General features: G+C 45.7%; 1 protein-coding gene across 2 annotated transcripts in view; it reads right to left on the bottom strand.

Moving 5' to 3' along the window:
- ZNF385D (zinc finger protein 385D) overlaps positions 1–18,510 on the bottom strand; it is a 354,021-nt gene that overhangs the window by 204,309 nt on the left and 131,202 nt on the right. The window lies entirely within an intron of this gene.

Genomic DNA, 18,510 nt, shown 5'->3' with positions numbered 1-18,510 from the left:
TGGACTATAAAGAAAGCTGAATGCCAAAGAACTGATTCTTCTATGGTCTTGGATAAGACTCTTGAGAGTCCCTTGGACAGCAAGGAGATCCAACCAGTCCATCCTAAAGGAGATCAATCCTGGGTGTTCATTGGAAGGACTGATATTGAAGCTGAAACTCCAATACTTTGGCCATCTCGTGCAAAGATCAGACTCATTGGAAAAGATCCTGATGCTGGGAAAGATTGAGGGCAGGAGGAGAAGGGGGCGACAGAGGATGAGATGGTTGGATGGCATCACCAACCTGATGGACATGAGTTTGAACAAGCTCCAGCAGTTGGTGATGGACAGGGAGGCCTGGCGTGCTGCAGTCCATGGGGTCACAAAGAGTCAGACACGACTGCGCGTCTGAACTGAACTGAACTGAACTGAGCATGAGCATGCTGTAGCTGCAGCATACCCCACACTAACACGGGCTGAATCGAATGCAGGAGGACTCACGTACACCACACAGAGGAAACCACCCAACACGCACCACAGAACGCAGGCTACGCGGGCCACTGTCTTTCTCTCCATCAAGCCCCGGACTGGGTTTCCTGCCTCCTGTCTTCCCTGAGGGGCTCACGCTGTGACTCCCCCACCCATCCACCTGACGTCCGGTTACATTTGACCCTTGGAGGCACCAACAGGAGAAGAGGGCAGGAGGTGAGAGCAGAGGTCTTCTCCCCCTCCCTCTGAAGGCTCCTCCCCCAGGATGGGGACTGCTTCTCTGTCTCCCAGCAGGAGCCCTGCTGGTCCCGCTCAGCCTGGCTCTCCTGGCCCCGGGACTATGACTGTCCCATGTTCCCCAGGCCGGCGTCATCTCCACGCGGGTTCATCTGGCATTGTCCTCACCTCTGAGCCAAGTCCTCTCATTAATTGTCTCCCAGTGAAACCCCATGAAATTGGATCCCATGAAACCCTTTTGAGTAGATGTTTTTCCTGTTGCTACACTGAGTGTATGTGAATTACATCTGATGTGCAAAATGGAACATTCCTAATATATCTGAGATCCAGAGGTGACCCTGGAATGCCTCTGGAATAGGGAAAGAAAGCCGGAGCTGGGGAAGGAAATTGGCTCCCAGGCTGCAAAGCGAGTCCAGCAAACCAGAGCAGGGCCCGAGCTCCCAGTTCGCACAGCAGACCGCTTGTGCCCCAGCATGCAGGCTCCCTCCAGGGGGACCTGAGCTGGAAAACAAAAGATTCTGATTAGAGGAAGCAGCTGCAAGACAGCTGACCGTGGCTTCTGCTAGATAAACTCCCCTCTCAGCCCTTTCCACCCCATTGTCAGAGCATCCCTACCATCTCTCTCTGTGGAGATAATTAGGATTTAACCTCCATGTCCAAGGCAGAAGGCTGCTAGCTTTCAAAAAGAAATGCTACTTAAGGGTCAAAACTACTTTCTTCTGATCAATTGTGCTGTAAATGGACGAAGTTCTTGTATCCACTTCTTGTGTCGGGGTGGAGGGGAAGTTCTCATCCTCTCTTGTAGACTTAGAGCAAATCAGATATTATTAGGCAAAGCTGAGGAATGCAGTCCGCAACACTGATGCATTTGCAGAGAATATAATTCATTTGCATTAATCAAAATTAGCTTTCTAGCTGTGTTTTGTTCTCCCCAAAATTAGTCTTAAAGAGATGCAATAATGAATAGCATCTTAAATACACAAAACACACACACACACATGCATGCTACAGGCATGTATACAAACACACACACATGCTTACAGGCATGTACACAAGTGTACGCCAATATACACACACAAATACACTCCTTAACACTTATACAAAATTGATTTATCTACAATAAAGAATAATTAAGTCATGTACACCCGTGGTGGATTCATGTCAATGTATGGCAAAACCAATACAGAATTGTAAAGTAAAATAAAAAATAAATTAAAAAAAAAAGACAACAGTCAGATTGACTTAGGAGCCCACCCTTAAAAAAAAAAAAAGAATGATTAATATTTATATATTGTTTAGGTGAGGAAACTTTTGCATTAATGAGCTTATGGAATTCTCCAACAACTAGAGGTGGCTTTTTATTATTGCTGTTTAATAGGTGACAAAGTTGAAGCATATTGATGTTAATAAAATCAGCCTAAACTAGCACAGTTAGTAAGTAAAGAACAGCAAGTTTGAACCTAAGCCTTCTTATATAAAAAGTATTTCCATTTTTCTGGTACTCTATGATCCTGGTGCTCCTTATCACACTGATCCATGGACGATAACTGTATTGATGAGGCCAAGGGATGCCCTCTGCCAAACATGTCTTTCCCGTCCTTACATCCTCTTGGAAAACCCTCCCGTACCCTTAAAGAGACAACACCCCTCTGGTCAAATCCCATTCTGTCTAGGTATCAGTGTTTCAGTCTTGGAGACACTGGGTTGAGTTCTGTTGGTGCTCAAATGGAAACATCCTCTGAGACTGTGAGCTGGATGTCATGTTATGTAGGACCAGGGAGAGCTGGTTATAGAGATAGCGAGAATGCATACCTCTAGAGAGAGACCAAGGAGAGGCTGCTTAGTTACACAGAGAGGGCTGTCTGGTCTTGACCCTTTAAGAGGCTTGACTGTCGGTCCTGCATTTGAGTTTTATGAGACGTCTCTTTATTCTTCCAGTAAATTTCTCCTTTAATTTAGATTAAAAAGTTTGAACGGTATTGTGCTACTTGCAATTCAGTAACTCATATGCAGAACTATAATTTTTTTCTGACAATTGGGTGCTCCTTTTAGGAATGTCACTATGAACATGAATTCTGGGTGTTGCTGGTTATCACATCACAAGCAATCACTAGTGGAATGACAGATAACGGAAAATGTAGAATTAGCAGATAGTGGTTAAAATTGTGCCCTCTGGACTCAGATGCCTAGGTTCGAACCTTTGCAGAAGTATAACATAAAACAAGTTATTTTACATATTCTGCTTCTGTTTCTTTTTCTGTTGAATACAGAAAATAAAATAATTTACCTGAAAAGTTTGTTATGAAAATAAATTAATATGTGGAAATCAGTTACCACTGTAACTGACCCAAAGAGCTCATAAACTGTCAGGGTTTTTTCCCTTCTTATTTTCACTCCGATCACACCGACAGTTACTTTTCCCTATTTTATTCTCTAGAAAAAGCTTCATTTTTGGTTTCATGAAGAAATATCAAAGGGCTTCCCAAGTGGAGATCGTGGTAAAGAACCTGCCGGCCAGTGCAGGAAATATAAGAGATGCAAGTTCAATGCCTGAGTCAGGAAGATCCCCTGGAGGAGGGTGAGGCACCCCACTCTGGTATTCTTGCCTGGAGAATCCCATGGGCAGAAGAACCCGGCAGGATACAGTCCATACGGTCACAAAGAGTCAGACATGACCGAAGTGACTTGGTACACACACATGCACACACAGGAGTGTCACAATTCCATCTACAAATGAAAGGGATTTCAAATCCAGTTGTGAAACAAGCTCATGGCCTGTCATAGTTATCGGATCAACATTCATAGTTCTTCCTCTGTGGGTGTTTCACTTTCCAGTGTTTTGTTCATTCTCCTAAGAATGGCTTGGGACAGTAGGACTTCACTGCAACAGGGGTGGAGGAGCGGGCATATTTCTAAACATCTTGTCAGTGATACTTCCTACAGCCTTGGGACATATTCAAGAACCTGGTAAGAAAATGACCGTGCTGTCCTTCCTAAACGGAAATGCCTTTCACGAGGAGTGGCTACGGTGTTGTTTTCCCAGCTGTGCTAAATAGAATTGTGCTAAATAATTTCACTTGCTTTGTTCCACATCCCAAAGTTTCCAGAAGGAGCTTAGAATAGAACAGAATTCATCCTCCACAATGAGTGAAACCTAGTCCTCACAGGGATTTGCCCACCACATCGGCCTCATTATCACACAGCTCCAGCCAATTGAGTTAAATAATTAGGGTCAGCTATAGATAGAGTTACCATTAATTGTTTTCAGATTTCAATCTCTGGGCCTTTCATTCCAGAATTCCTAATTAAAATAAAGGAGAAAAAAGTGCTCAGAAGTGTAGAGTAAATTTATGCTTCATAACGATCTATTAGCAAGCCAAATGGCTCATTTATGGAGGATGCCATCCAAATCAGGTTTTCCAGTAGTAAATATTTAAATTCCAGAGACTTGAGGGAAATGTTGCTAAATAAACTCCAGACACCACTGTTTTGTCTAGTTAACACGTCTTCTCACTCTTATTTTGGGAACAGTGCCACCCACTCAGGAACAGAAGTCGCTGCATGAACTATCCCTAGCCTCTAAGAGCACCGTGGCCCACGGAACTCATCCTCACTGGCATGAAGTGTCCGAACAGAAACTCAGAAGAAACAGTGATATTCATCCCTGGGATTCGTTTCAAGAGGAAGCCAAGAGAGATGTGTTCTGGAAATTCTGGTTTGGGAATTATTAACATATAAGCTATACTGGCTTGCAGCCATTTTCAAAGCCATATGAAGACACATGAAAGCTACACGCAGAGAGAAACGGAGACGAGAGGCCAGGGAGCATGGAAAGGGGGCCTGGCGGCAGCTGAACCCTCCTTTCCTTCTGCTCCTCACTTTACCGTTTCCAGTTACAAAGCTTCTAAAGTTCCCATTTTTCTTAAACTTTTCTTTTTCTAATCTAACTTGGGTTTCTGTCACTTGCAATCAAAATGTCTTGATTAATAAGTCACCACACCAGGATTACCTTCTTTAATATTGTTAAGGCTTGCTTCATTTAAAAGCCTAAAATTATAGGGGCAATTTAGACAGTAGTCATATCTATAAAAACAGACACATATGAACGTATGCATAAACATAAGAATATGTCTTCATAAAGGAATCATCATAAGCTTCTGGAAGATTGGACTTGAGAACCCTGACTAGAAGGATGGGCGGTTTGTCCAAATTCACCCATATTCTGCTTGTCACAGACCATAATACTTCTATCCTGGCTAGACTTAGAGAGATGTCTTTCCATACATTAACAATGTATGGAAAAATAAAGGAAATTCACCTCCAGAGAGCATCTCCTATAACTTACCATTGTTCTAGGCAGTTCATGAATGTTACTTCATTCAACCTTCAGAAACTCTGTGAAATAGTCACTAGTTCTAACTTCAGACTAAGAAACAAAGAATCAGAAATGCTGTGTAACTTTCAATATAGAATTAAAACTCAAGACTTCTTCAAGCTGGATAAATAGAGGATATATGTATTTAAATAGATATAGATAAAGACATACATGCATATATATGTGTGTGTGTGTCATGGTAGAATTAATTCATTTATTCAGTTATTAAATCACCACGAGGTAACTGAGCTCTTACAATAGGTCAGTCACGGACACATAAAAGCAATGAGAAGTCAGATTCAATGTCACAAGCTTTGTAAAGAGAAACCGTTGACTTGGGACTCAAAAGGCACCATCCCACATCTGGCTGTATTGCTAGACAGTCATAGGTCCAAGTCAACTGATTTAGACTCTGTAGCCCATGGCTTGTAAAAATGGTGTCAATTCTCTCTGCTCTGTTTTCACAAAGCAGCTCTGGGTAACAAATTATTCAATATATCTGTGAAAATAAAGCACTATGAATGTAAGGAATTATCACAGTCATGGACAAAAAAAATCCAATCTTGGATGAAAGTAATGGTCAAAAGCAAACATCCTCCTGCAGAATCTCCTTTCACCAGAGAAGCTGAGAACACACACTCTGTGCTGCAGTGAACAGATGCATCAAAACAAAGGAGGAGACAGCAGCAACAGAGAACAAATCCCGTCCTGAGCAGGCGGCCCTCCCGGGAAGGAGAGCCCTGGTGAGCCCGAAGGTTTGCATGGAACTCACGCCACAGCTCATCGCTGGGGCGGACTCAGGTTTTCTGAGGCCTCAGGTGGAAATTGACACCATTTTGGTGAGGATTTTTAAGAAAAAGAACACATGCTTACAAATGCATAATTAGGTTAGAAAAAGAGTATTTTTATAATGAGGAAATGTACAACAAACTCCAAATTAAAAAAAAAAAAACACTTTCAGACACTTCAAACATAATAAAATTCAGGAAAAAACTCAGCCTCCTTGCCAACGCTTGTCCCCCTCCATCTTTCTGCCACGTACTCTTTGGTTGCCTCTACATATGCCAGTGACTCTATAGTGCTCAGTGAAGAGACTAAAGATAAAGATCAGTTTCTCCTCCGGTAAGGTTGACTGATTTTTAAAATAAAAACAAAATATTTATTTATGAAACAGTAACAGATGATTTTCTATTGATTAGTGTCTGGTCTCACCATTTTATGCCTCTCTGTTCCTCTGTGGCATACACAGCTTCAGTGCGAGGCTGTTGGGAATTGGTTCATGTTAGGATCGAAACATTTCTGTTACGTTCCTCTGTGTGTCACTGACGACACAGAAGAGACCCCAGCATCACAGGAAGTTTGGTTAAGTCTGGTTTGATGAGCTTTCCTTTGTTGGAATGACCCAAACTTCTGCTTTTAAATTCATTACATGGTCTTTTGACCTCTGGAAACAGTCGGCCGGAGGCAGAGAGAGAATCCTGGGCTTGACACTGGAGTCAAGCTGACGCCCAGACGCCTCCCTGGGAAGGGGCGCGGCTCCCTCGGCCCTCAGCTCCTCCTCCGGCCGCGCCCATGTCTATTTCAGTCCCTGCCCCTCCATCCGAAGGTTGCCTGTGAAGAAACCACCTCTACAAAGTAGGGGGGCGCCAACTTCTCTAACCAGTAGCCCCCAAGTGTAAGAATGACTCACATACAGGGACGACACAAATCAGCGCTGGGGGCACGGCAGGGTGGAAGTAAGACTCCCGTTCACGTGGCCACCCAGGGACCCTGAAAACAGACATACCAGCAGATTCAGCCTGTGGCTTCCAAGGCCACTCTATGACTCTGCTCGGGCTGCCAGAAAAAAAAAAAAAAACAACTATAGACTTCAGTCTTCAACAACAGAAATTTGATTTTTAACAGCTCTGGAAGCTGGAAGTCCAAGACTAAGGTGTCAGCAGGCTGGATTTCTCCCGGGGTCCCTCCATCTTCTTGCCATGTCCTCACACGGCGTTTCCTCTGTGTGTGTGCAGCCCATCTGTCTGTCTGTCTGTGCAGCCACTCTGTCTCTCTGTCCACCCTAATCTCCTCTCTGTAGAAGGACACCAGCCAGGCTGGATTAGGGCTCATCCTAATGGCCTCCTTTTAGCTTGATTACCTTTAAAAAAAAATGTTGCATTGATGATAAAGCAGAATTTGTTTTTGTTTTCTTTAATTTTTTATTCATAGCTGCACTGCATCTCCATGCCTGGACGTGTGGGTTTCTCCAGCCGCGGCAAGTGGGGCTCCCCTCGAGTTGCCCTGCACAGGCTGCTCGTCGTGGAGGCATCCCTTGCTGCGGAGCACAGCTCTGGGGAGTGCAGGCTCAGTGGCTGGTGCACCGTCTTAGTTGTTCCACGGCATGTGGGATCTTCCCGGACTAGGGATCGAACTCATGTCCTCTGCACTGACCCATGTAGATTCTTAACCACTGAGAGTAGGAAAGACCAGAGATCTCTTCGACAAAATTAGAGATACCAACGGGACATTTCATGCAAAGATGGGCACAATAAAGGACAGAAATGGTATGGATATAACAGAAGCAGAAGATATTAAGAAGAGGTGGCAAAAATACGCAGAAGAACTATAGAAATAAAACCTTAATGACCCAGATAACCACAATGGTGTGCTCACTCACCTAGAGCCAGACATCTTGGAGTGTGAAGTCAAGTGAGACTTAGGAAGGGTCACACGAACAAAGCTAGTGGAGGTGATGGAATTCCTGTGGAGCTATTTCAAATCCTGAAAGATGATGCTGTGAAAGTGCTGCACTCAATATGCCAGCAAATTTGGAAAACTCAGCAGTGGCCACAGGACTGGAAAAGGTCCGTTTTCATTCCAATCCCAAAGAAAGGCAATGCCAAAGAATGCTCAAACTACTGCACAATTGCACTCATCTCACATGCTGGTAAAGTAATGCTTAAAATTCTCCAAGCCAGGCTTCAACAGTACATGAACTGTGAACTTCCAGATGTTCAAGCTGGATTTAGAAAACGCAGAGGGACCAGAGATCAAAATGCCCACATCTCTTGGATCATAGAAAAAGCAACAGAGTTCCAGAAAAACATCTATTTCTGCTTTATTGACTACGCTAAAACCTTTGACTGTGTGAATCACAACAAACTGTGGAAAATTCTTAAAGAGATGGGAATATCAGACCACCTGGCCTGCCTCCTGAGAAATCTGTATGCAGGTCAAGAAGCAACAGTTAGAACCAGACATGGGACAATGGACTGGTTCCAAATAGGGAAAGGAGTAAGTCAAGGCTGTATATTGCCAACCTGCTTATTTAACTTATATGCAGAGTACATCATGAGAAATGCTGGGCTAGATGAAGCACAAGCTGGAATCAAGATTGCAGGGAGAAATACCACTACTCAAATATGCAGAAGACACCACCCTTATGGCAGAAGGCAAAGAGAAACTAAAAATCCTTTTGATGAAGGTGAAAGAGGAGAAAAAGTTGGCTTAAAATCAACATTTCATAAAACAAAGATCATGGTGTCTGGTCCCATCACTTCATGGCAAATAGATGGGGAAACAATGGAAACAGTGACAGACTTTATTTTCTTGCACTCCAAAATCACTGCAGATGGTGACTGCAGTCATGAAATTAAGACACTTGCTCTTTGGAAGAAAAGCTATGACCAACCTACACAGCATATTAAAAAGCAGAGACATTACTTTGCCAACAAAGATCCATTTATTCAAAGCTATGTTTTTTCCAGTAGTCACATATGGATATGAGAATTGGACCATAAAGAAAGCTGAGCACCAAGGAATTGATGCTTTTGAACTGTGGTGTTGGAGAAGACTCTTAAGAGTCCCTTGGACTGCAAGGAGATCCAATCAGTCCATCCTAAAGGAACTCAGTCCTGAATATTCATTGGAAGGACTGATGCTGAAGCTGAAACTCCAATATTTGGCCACCTGATGCAAATAGCTGACACATTAGAAAAGACTCTGATGCTGGGAAAGATTGAGGCAGGAGGAGAAGGGGACGACACAGGGTAAGATGGTTGGATGGCATCACCGACTCAATGGGCATGAATTTGAGCAAGCTCTGGGAGTTGGTGATGGACAGGGAGGCCTGGCGTGCTGCAGTACATGAGGTCGCAAAGAGTCCGACACGACTGAGCGACCGAAATGAACCGACTGAACCAGGGAATTCCTGCCCGATCACCTCTTTAAAGGTTCTCTCTCGAAATATACAGAGTCTGGGGGTTAGGGCTTCAATATGTGAATCGGGGTATACAATTTAATCCAAAACAGTTTTCTTGAGGGTCCTCTTGGTCCCAGTCAAACCAAAGTGGAAAGAAGTACAGAGAGAAGTAACACTGGGTGACTTTTTATCAGCCCGACCCAACGTACAGGGCCATCAACTCGAGTCTGAGTGCTTCCGCTGAGCTCACACCCAGAAGGCTGGAACGCGAGTGCCCTGTGAAGGCCCCCCCAGCAAAGCTCACACACTGGGAGGTGGGCAGGTTTCTGGTGAGCAGGGAGGCGGCTCTGCGGCAGCTGTGTGTTCACACCCGTGGGCTCCTTGTCGAAACATGGCCTGGAACTCACACAGCAAGAGCTCAGCTGACATGACTGTCTTCCATCAGCTTTTGCTTCCTCTCTCATCCCTGGATCTTATTGATATTGCCCTTTAACCCCGCACTCGACCCTCTTATTCAAAGCATTCAAGTGTCATTGTTTTTGCACTTTCCCTTTTGCTTTATCTTTCATTTTCCATTTAAAAAGCTTTGTATACGTAGGGTTTCAGGTTGCTAAACTATATTTTATTAAAGCCTCCTCCAGCTAATCTCTGGAGAGAATAACTGTCTAGAACGTGGGGCACGTGTGTGTGTGTGTGTGTGTGTGTGTGTGTGTGTGTATGTGTGTGTTGGGAGAGCGGTAGGAAAAAAATGATCAATTTCAAAAGATCTCATTATTCAGTGAAAGAGAGGAAAAAAGCCTAACAAGCTAATCTCAACTCTCAGCTTCAGGAATCTGAGCAGCTCTATTTACCTCATGTTTGGATAAGTTCCCAAAAGGCTAATCAGAATTAACGAATAGAAAAATCAAGGAATAAAGCTAAAGCATGGAAAATAAGAAATGAAAAATCATCATTGGGGTTCAAGTTTGCTTTATTTAAATAAGCTGAAATCTATTAGAATTTTTAAAATAAAAATCACCCGAAGACTACCTTCTCCTCTCATAATAAAAAATGAACGAAAGACAACCAAGAAAGGGAACTATAACCGCAATCACACCATGTGCAGGATGCGATGAAAATGAAGGTCAGTGAAGGGGTCAAAGCACACAGTGTCAGCTGATGGAGAAGTTGGGGTGCAACTCACATTATTATCATTATTATTTGCAAAGGAGTCCCGGTACCAGAAGCAGAGCAAGGAATGACTTAATTCTTGTTTACTGCTGGGAATATACGGACATCTGACTCACTGGTAGGGCTAAATTAGCTGCTTCTCCACCCTTCAGTACCTTCCGCCAGAAAATCAATTTCCTTGCAGAAGAGTTTCTGAAGAAAGCTGGGGACCCTTCTACTCTTATGCTAAATAACGAGTCCCAGCAAAGCACATTTTTATTCCTAAAATGACCTCTACAAAGCAGGGCACCTTCAGTCTCGTAAATCACAAATTCTTTAAGTCTAATTAGTTTTACCATGTAAAAAATTAAAAAAAAAAAAAGAACTCAGGTATTCCTGATTATTTTTAGTGCTTGTTATGCTTAATCAATGGTTTGTTTAAATATCTTCAAACAGCAGTGAAAAGCTCTGGAAAAATAGAAGCGTGTGTATGTGCGCCTGTGTGTGTAAGGCTCACTCATATCTGGTGTCTAAAAGTGTCAAAAACATTTTTTTTTCATGGTATTTGTAGGCTTCTGATAAATAAGACAATTTACCAACATAGGTCACTTTGAAGCTGGAACTTCAATGTGTTATAAAAAGAACATGTACATTCTCATGACTTATGAATCTGCAACAGAGTTCTTTATTGCAGCAATATCCACATTATAAATTCCTCTTTGCTGATTATTTTGTGAGAAGCCTCAAAAGAGTCAGAAGTTACCACGTGTGAATAAAACACTAGAACACGCTGACTCTGCCCCTGCTGCAGCTTTTACAAACACAAACCTGACGTTTTCCTCCTTTCCAAGAGCCTGAATTTCAGCACCGTCTTCTCTGTCCTTGGAACCTGTGTCATCAATAACTAATCCTGCGTTCACAAGCCAAATGTGTTGAGTGATGGAGAATTCTGGTTTCTCTAGCCCCTGAGGATACCGAATCTTCATTTCTGCTTAATACAGTTGAGAGTTCAGTTGTCTCAGTGCTCGTCTGCTGAAACCAATAAGCTAAGTCCTTTCATGAACGTTTTCCAGCAAGAACTTGCGGTACACACGTGGGAGAGGGGGACATAGAACTGAATTAACTAGGCTCCAGAGAGCTGGGTTTGGAACCCGCTCTGTTACGAAAGAGCTGTGTATCCGTGACCCAACACACGTCAGAGGCCCCCGTGAGCTCATCTACTAGGAACGGTATTTGTGTGATGCTGGCTAAAGGCAGCTAAGGATCCAGAGTGGTCACATGACCCAGATACATTCTGTGCTTTCAGAGTACTAGTTCACTTTATCTTCAGAACAACCCCAAGAGAAGGGTACTTTAATAACCTTTGCTCTACAGATGCAGAAACCCCAGGCATGGCAAAGTTAATAATCCTGCCCAAAGTCAAAACAACAAGTGAGCAAGAAGCAGGTTCAGCCCAGGCCTAAGTGCTCCCAGCCATCCCACCGGGCTGCTAAGGTGTTTTCTAGCACCGCTGTGCTCTCATTTATATCTGTCTCTCTCATCAAACACCGAGATCCAGTGTCCTGGGTGAGGGTTTTGAGACGAGTCACACAGTGGAAGGAAGGGCAGCTGGGCCAGGGACCAGTGACTGGCCTTCTGCCCCTGCACCCTGAGGACGCTGTGTGTAGCCAGGAAGGGTGCCCATCAATCATCTGTGCTATACACATCCTTAAAGTCCCTTCTAGTTCTCCATCTGTAGGAGGTTAATGCTGAGTTAACAAGAGACACATCTCTCATTGTGAATGGAACCCCAGGCTCGGGGAACAATGATTCATTTCGCCTATGTTGTGAGTTGAATGGTGGCTTCCCAAAAGACACGCCAGTAGTTCAGTCGTGTCTGACTCTGTGTGACCCCATGGACTGTATGGAACCCACTAGGCTGCTCTGTCCATGGGGTTCTCCAGGCAAGAACACCGAAGTGGGTTGCCATTCCCTTCTCCCGGGAGCTTCCCAACCCAGGGATCAAAGTTGAGTGCATTGTAGGCAGATTCTTTACCTTTTGACCCACCAGGGAAGGCCCCCAAAAGATATGGCTAAAGAAGGAGAAACAAATAACCAAGAGATGACCAGAGCTAGCCCCCAGCTTCCCCTTAAATCACCTTATGAACACAGTGAACCAGAAGCGTCTAAAGCAAGATCCGCACAGTGTGGGGTGATGACCCAACCTATCTCAGCGAGGAGCGGAGACCGCTTCCCTTTTTCCCTTAGAAAACGGTCATGGCTGGGCCGAATCTTCAGACGTGGTTTTGGGGGAACTCTGAGCCCACTGTATCCCCAGATCACTGGCATCCTGCTCAGAGCAACTGTCCTCTCTACCAACGCTGGCCTCTCTCTAGGGAATGGCACTCTGAGTAGCAAGCGGCCAGATGTGGGTTTGGGAATTACCTTGCCTTGCTGTTGGGAAGGCAGATTTGAGCTTCTATTCCTGTCTTCCTAGCTTGACCTCTCTGCAGTAATTTTTCTCTGCTGAGACTATCGCCTCTCTATCTGGTCTTTCCACTGTGCCAGGGCACATAAACTCTATTCACTGTGGTAACACCTGTGAGCTCTCCTTTCTAATGTTATTGTGTGAAAGCCGCTCAGTCCTGTCTCTTTGCGACCCCATGGATAATACAGTCCATGGAATTCTGCAGGCCAGAATGCTGGAGTGGGTAGCCTTTCCTTTCTCCAGGGGAACTTCTAAATTCATACTCAATTATGGAACCAAAACAACTCTGATAAAAAAACGACTCTGATGATCACATTATCCTCCCGCTTAACATCGTCTGTGTCGTATCAGAGGGGTCACCGGAGAAGAGCAGTATGAACGAGAGCTCTGCAGCAGCCTTAGTGTTCTCAGCCCTGACCCACCTGGGGAGTAGGGGTGGGGCAGGCCCCCGATGCTCTGAAGCTAACTGATCAGGCGATTCTGGAAACTGCATTAGATAAAGAGAAGACTGGGACTCCACTGAGCACAAGCCCTAGTGATTTGCCTGTGATGTACCCAAGAAAGAGCAGGAAAGGTGATCATTTCTTGTGTCAGGGGTCAGCCCCTATCCTGGATGCCATTCGAGCAGCTGTCTTCACTGCAAGGTCCACGCAACCTGACCGAAAGCCCCTCGGGATTAGCACGGTAAGTATATGAGGGCCTGTTAGCAAAACATTTGTACATATCCCAGTGCCAGGGAAAATTATCTTAGAAGACAACAGAGTACATCAGAAATACAGCACGAGGACACTCATGTTTGAAAAGAAAGGACACCAGAGATCTCCGACTTCTCTGTATTCACAGGGAGGCCAGGAATGACCGAGGCACCCGGTTTACCGTGTCTCGTGTTTAAACAGGAGCATGGCTGAAATGGGGCTGCCTACTCTTCAGGTGAAGCTGCAGCTCTCCAGAAGGGTCTTCCTGCCGGTTTCTGAAACCTCCTCCTCTCTGCCCACACCTCCTGGGTCCCTTCCTCGTGGCTCTTTTCAGTGAACAGATGTGAGATGGGGATGAGACTATGTCTACGTTCCTTAGCAGGAAACTCTGTGCGAACAGAATGCCATTTTACAGTAAAAAGCCAATAATTAGTCTGATTCAAAGCAGTGGCTGGGTGCAGACTCAGACTCAGGCTCCCCTTACGCCAGGGCACTTTTCTTCCAGCACCAGGGCGTCTTTCAGCAGCAGACTGCAGAGAATGGAGGCCACGGGGCTTCCACTGAATGCCCTTCGCCTACTGGATTGCATGTTTTCATTTTGCCCAGTACGCCGAATCTCGACTCATACACCAAGCGGAACGTGGGTGACTGTGACCCCACGCCTGCCAGCGCCCTCACCCGCCAGGTCACGGGAGGCATTGGTGGTCCACAAAGGGCTCAAGAGGCAGAACTGGCCAGGGCCTCTGAGCTCCACCTTGGAAATCCACAGATGCAAACCGCCAATGGGTGTCATTACTACGCAAATCCTTTGGTAGAACCCAACCCAACACAGAGGAGGTAAGCAAGTCCGTGTCTCCCTGTGCTGTGCACACATGTGCAAGCACACACACACACAGTCACACACTCATTCCCTATTTTCTGAAGCAGTAAATGCCTAGCATGGGTTAACCGTTAAGCAATGGAAAGCAATTGTCTCCATGTTAAAAACCTGCACTTCTTACCAGGATGTAACAAGGAGGCTGCGAAAGCACAACCTGGGAAGGGGACTCATTCTGCTCACACTGGGTGGCTTCCCCCCACCCCCGATGATTATGCATCGGCTGTCTGAGATTAATCAAGGAAGTTAATGATGCAAAGAATTACATTTATAATCCAGTCTGAATACAGCTGTACTGCAAGCTAAGTTCGAAGTCCTATTAAAGTAAATGGAATTAATGGGCTGTCGCTGGCAATCTTTATATCTATCAGTTACTAATTAACATTCTTCTGTAAAGAATAGTTTGTGGTGGGGAAAAATAAAACATACCTAAATAGGAGCGATGGTAAAAGCTTAAGGAGAGTCATTAAAGGCAGGCCGAGCAGTGGCTACTAAAGATGACCACATAAGGTGTTCACGGGCAGGCGGTGCAGCATGCAAGGGAATGCCAACTCGCCTCATCATCAGTTAGAGGAAGGGGTGTGTGTGTGTGTGTGTGTGTGTGTGTGTGTGTGTGAACTGTTTGTTTTACACAGCAGCAAATGATCATCACTAAGGATGACCTTTAAGTGGGAAATGTCAACTCCAGCTAATAATGCAAGAACAGAGAGCTGAGAGCCGGAGAAGGGAGAGTCAGATGAGCCAAGTCTGGAAGAAGAATGGAGCACACTGTCACTGCTGCTGCCCTCCTCACCGAGGGCTCCCGTTTGATCACTAACACTGTTGTCTTCCATCCTTGTGTTAGCGTGAAGTGTCCCTGCCAACCCTTTACAGCACGGTGCGTTTCCGTGTGTGTGTTTTGCTTGGTCCTTAGCACACAAAGGGAAATGCATTATTACTCTTCTGGATTTTTAATTCTTTTTTTTTTTTTTTTTGGCTTTTATTTCCTTAGCCAGAAGCATGTGTGACGTCGCTTTACAGTCCAGAAGAGACTCAATTTGCTACTGAAGGATGCAGTTTCTTTTACAGGAGACACTGAGAGCTTCCGCTCATCTGTTATTACTCACAAATTGAGACTCTGATGCAATACAATCTCCCTTAGGTATTTTCACAGAAAAAAAAAAAAAGATGAATCCTTTTAACTGGAGAAAAGTGATTGAGGAGGAAGGCATTTGAAAAGAATGCTTTCAAAAGCATTCTTTTGCCCTCTAATTTGCCCTCTAATTTCCAACACTCCAAATCTGCCTTAACAGCAAAGAGTTAACATTAGTCTGAGAGATAATTCACTTTAAAACTTCCCAGATTTGCAGGGCTTGCTTTTTGTCAGACAGGTTCATAGTGACTCTCACAAAGCAGAGGAGAGGACATTTTTAAATATGAAATATAGTTGATTTGCAATATTGTGAATATTGTGTTAGTTTCAGGTGTATAGCAAACTGATTCAGTTATATATATATATATATATATATATATATATACCCGTATATTCTTTTTAAATTCTTTTCCACTATAGTTTATTATAAGATATTGAATATAGTTTCCTGTGCTTTAGAATAAATGACCCATCATTCTCACTCCTGAGCATACACACACACACACACACACACACACACAGAAAAGATGAAAGCTCTAATGTGAAAAATGCCTGCACCCTAATCTTTACAGAGGCACCATGTATAGCAGCCAAGACTGGAAGCAACCTAGTGTCCATCAGCAGAGGAACGGATACAAGATGTGGAAAGGCAGGATTTGAAGAAGTCAAGCGGCTGCTGAAACTGGGTCCTCGATTTTGAGTAAAAGGTGAAGGTTGAAACCCTAGCTCTGTCTGTCACTGAGACAAAAACCCTGAAGTTAGACTTTTCCGTCCACCCAACGGATGTCACGTCAGCACACACTTTTCCTTTCTCCTAAGGAGGTACTGAGATGTTCAAGGCTTCGCGGGAGATTACAGACAGGAAAGGTCTCATAAACGTGAATGACTTCTCTGTGCTGAAGTCCGTCCCTCCGTGAGCTGCTCAGAGACGGCCGCGGGACCCGTGCGGGTCCAGCAGATCACGGCCGCTGGGCTGGGACGGGAGTCACTGCAGCCCTGGGGCCTGGAGGGGGGCGCCTGGGGGTCCCCAGGACCCCTGCGGCCAGTTCAGGAGGGCAGCCCGGTCGCGCCCGCCGCCCCAGGCGTTGCTTCTCCCACCGGAGGTCATGCCGCGGTGCTGATCCCATCCCATCGCGGGCGGCCACTCACAGGGAACAAGGGCCGTGTCTACGGCACCGCGCCCTGCCGGGGTCTCCCCTGTTCTGACCTTCCCAGGCCCAGAGCACTGACAGAGGCGGGCAGTGACCCCGGCCCCGTGCACCCCCATCGCCCAGGGAGGACCCCCCACCCCCACCGCAGCCTCCGCCTCCTTCCTGGGGGCTTCCCAGGCTGGGCCTGCAGTCTCCTGCCCCGTCTGCCCTGTGAGCACGTGAAGGCACCCGCTCCCCTCTCCCCTCAGCTCTGCCCCCAGGACTGGCTGCCCTGGCACAGAGGATGCAGCCCCCATAGGAGAGACCACCTTCTAACAGGCCGTGACCACCCGCTGAACCGTTCAGAACATAGGGGAAAACATTCCACAGTTACGCCGCAGAAGCCCAACAGCATATTTTAATGTCAGCCCCGAAGAAAGACCCTTCACGGTCTCTTGCAAACCTGGGAAGATTTGCATGCTGTTTCGTCAAGGGGGAAACGCAGGAAGGACCCTGAAGAGGGTTTGGGGGGCCAGTCTTCACTGGGAGCAGGACGGATAAGGCAATCACCAGAAACAGGACAATGGCCCTTAAATGAATGATGTTTGTCGACAAATGTTGGAGGGTGTGGCCCAAAGGGAGCCCTCCTACACTGCAGCTGGAAAACTAGAATGAGAGCTGTCATACGGGCCAGCGAGCCCACTTCTGGGCCTACATCCAGAGAAAAACGTAATTCCATACATGCAGCCCAATGTTCACTGCAGCGCTCTTTGCAATAGCTAAGACGTGGAGGGAGCCTAAGTATCCATTGACAGACGAATAGCTCAGATGTGGTAAGGGTACACAGCGCAGCATGAGTCAGCCATAAAAAATAGAATAATGCTATCTGCAGCAACAGGGACGGGCCTAGAGATGATCAGACTCAGTGAAGTGAGTCAGGCACAAACACATGTCAAAGTTAAATGTGGAATCTGAGAAAAGGGAAAAGCTGAACTAATCTACGAAACAGGAGTCACAGAGGTAGAAAGAAAACTTATGGCTACCAGGGGTAAGGGGGAGAGGGTTAAACCGGGAGATTGGCGTTGACACGAACACACTGCTGTACATGAAGCAGGTAACTAATAAGCGCCTACTGTACAGCTGTACTGCTCAGGGAACCCTGTTCAATACTCTGCAGTGAGCTAAATGGGAAAAGAATCCAGAGAAAGAGTGGAAATTTATATACGTGTACATGTATACATGTAGGTATGTATACTGATTCACTTTGTTGTATACCTGGAGCTAACAGAACATTGTAAATAAGTTAAACTCCAATAATTTTTTTTTTTTTTTAATGAATGTGCCTGTGCTCAGTCGTGTCTGACTCTTTGCGACCCCGTGAACTATAGCCCACCAGACTCCTCTGTCCATGGGATTCTCCAGGCAAGAAGCCTGCAGTGGTTTGCCATGCCCTCCCTGATGGGATCTTCTTGATCCAGGAATCAAACACATGTCTCCTGAATCACAGGCAGATTCTTTACTGCTGAGCCGCCAGGGAAGCCATCCCACCTTCACCCCATGCCCTGGCCCCGCCCAAAGAAAGAACAGTGTTTAGGAAAAGCAGAGACAGGGGCTCTTCGGTCTCAGACCCAGCCTGCTCTGGAGAGGCCTGGCACTGCGACGGCAGAGCTGCTCCCTCCTCTCCAGGGGCGGACGCGGATCGACAGAACGCTGCACTGGACAGTAAGGAGCAGGGCTTGACGGCGTCTGACTGCTCCAAAGAACGGCGATCCTGCTCCAAAGAACGGCGATCCTGCT

The sequence above is a fragment of the Oryx dammah genome, unplaced genomic scaffold (assembly GCF_014754425.2).
Source record: "Oryx dammah isolate SB20612 unplaced genomic scaffold, SCBI_Odam_1.1 HiC_scaffold_7, whole genome shotgun sequence".
In the NCBI taxonomy this organism is placed as follows: domain Eukaryota; kingdom Metazoa; phylum Chordata; class Mammalia; order Artiodactyla; family Bovidae; genus Oryx; species Oryx dammah.
Note: the sequence above shows the minus strand (reverse complement) of the source record. Positions and strands in the feature narration are given on the sequence as shown.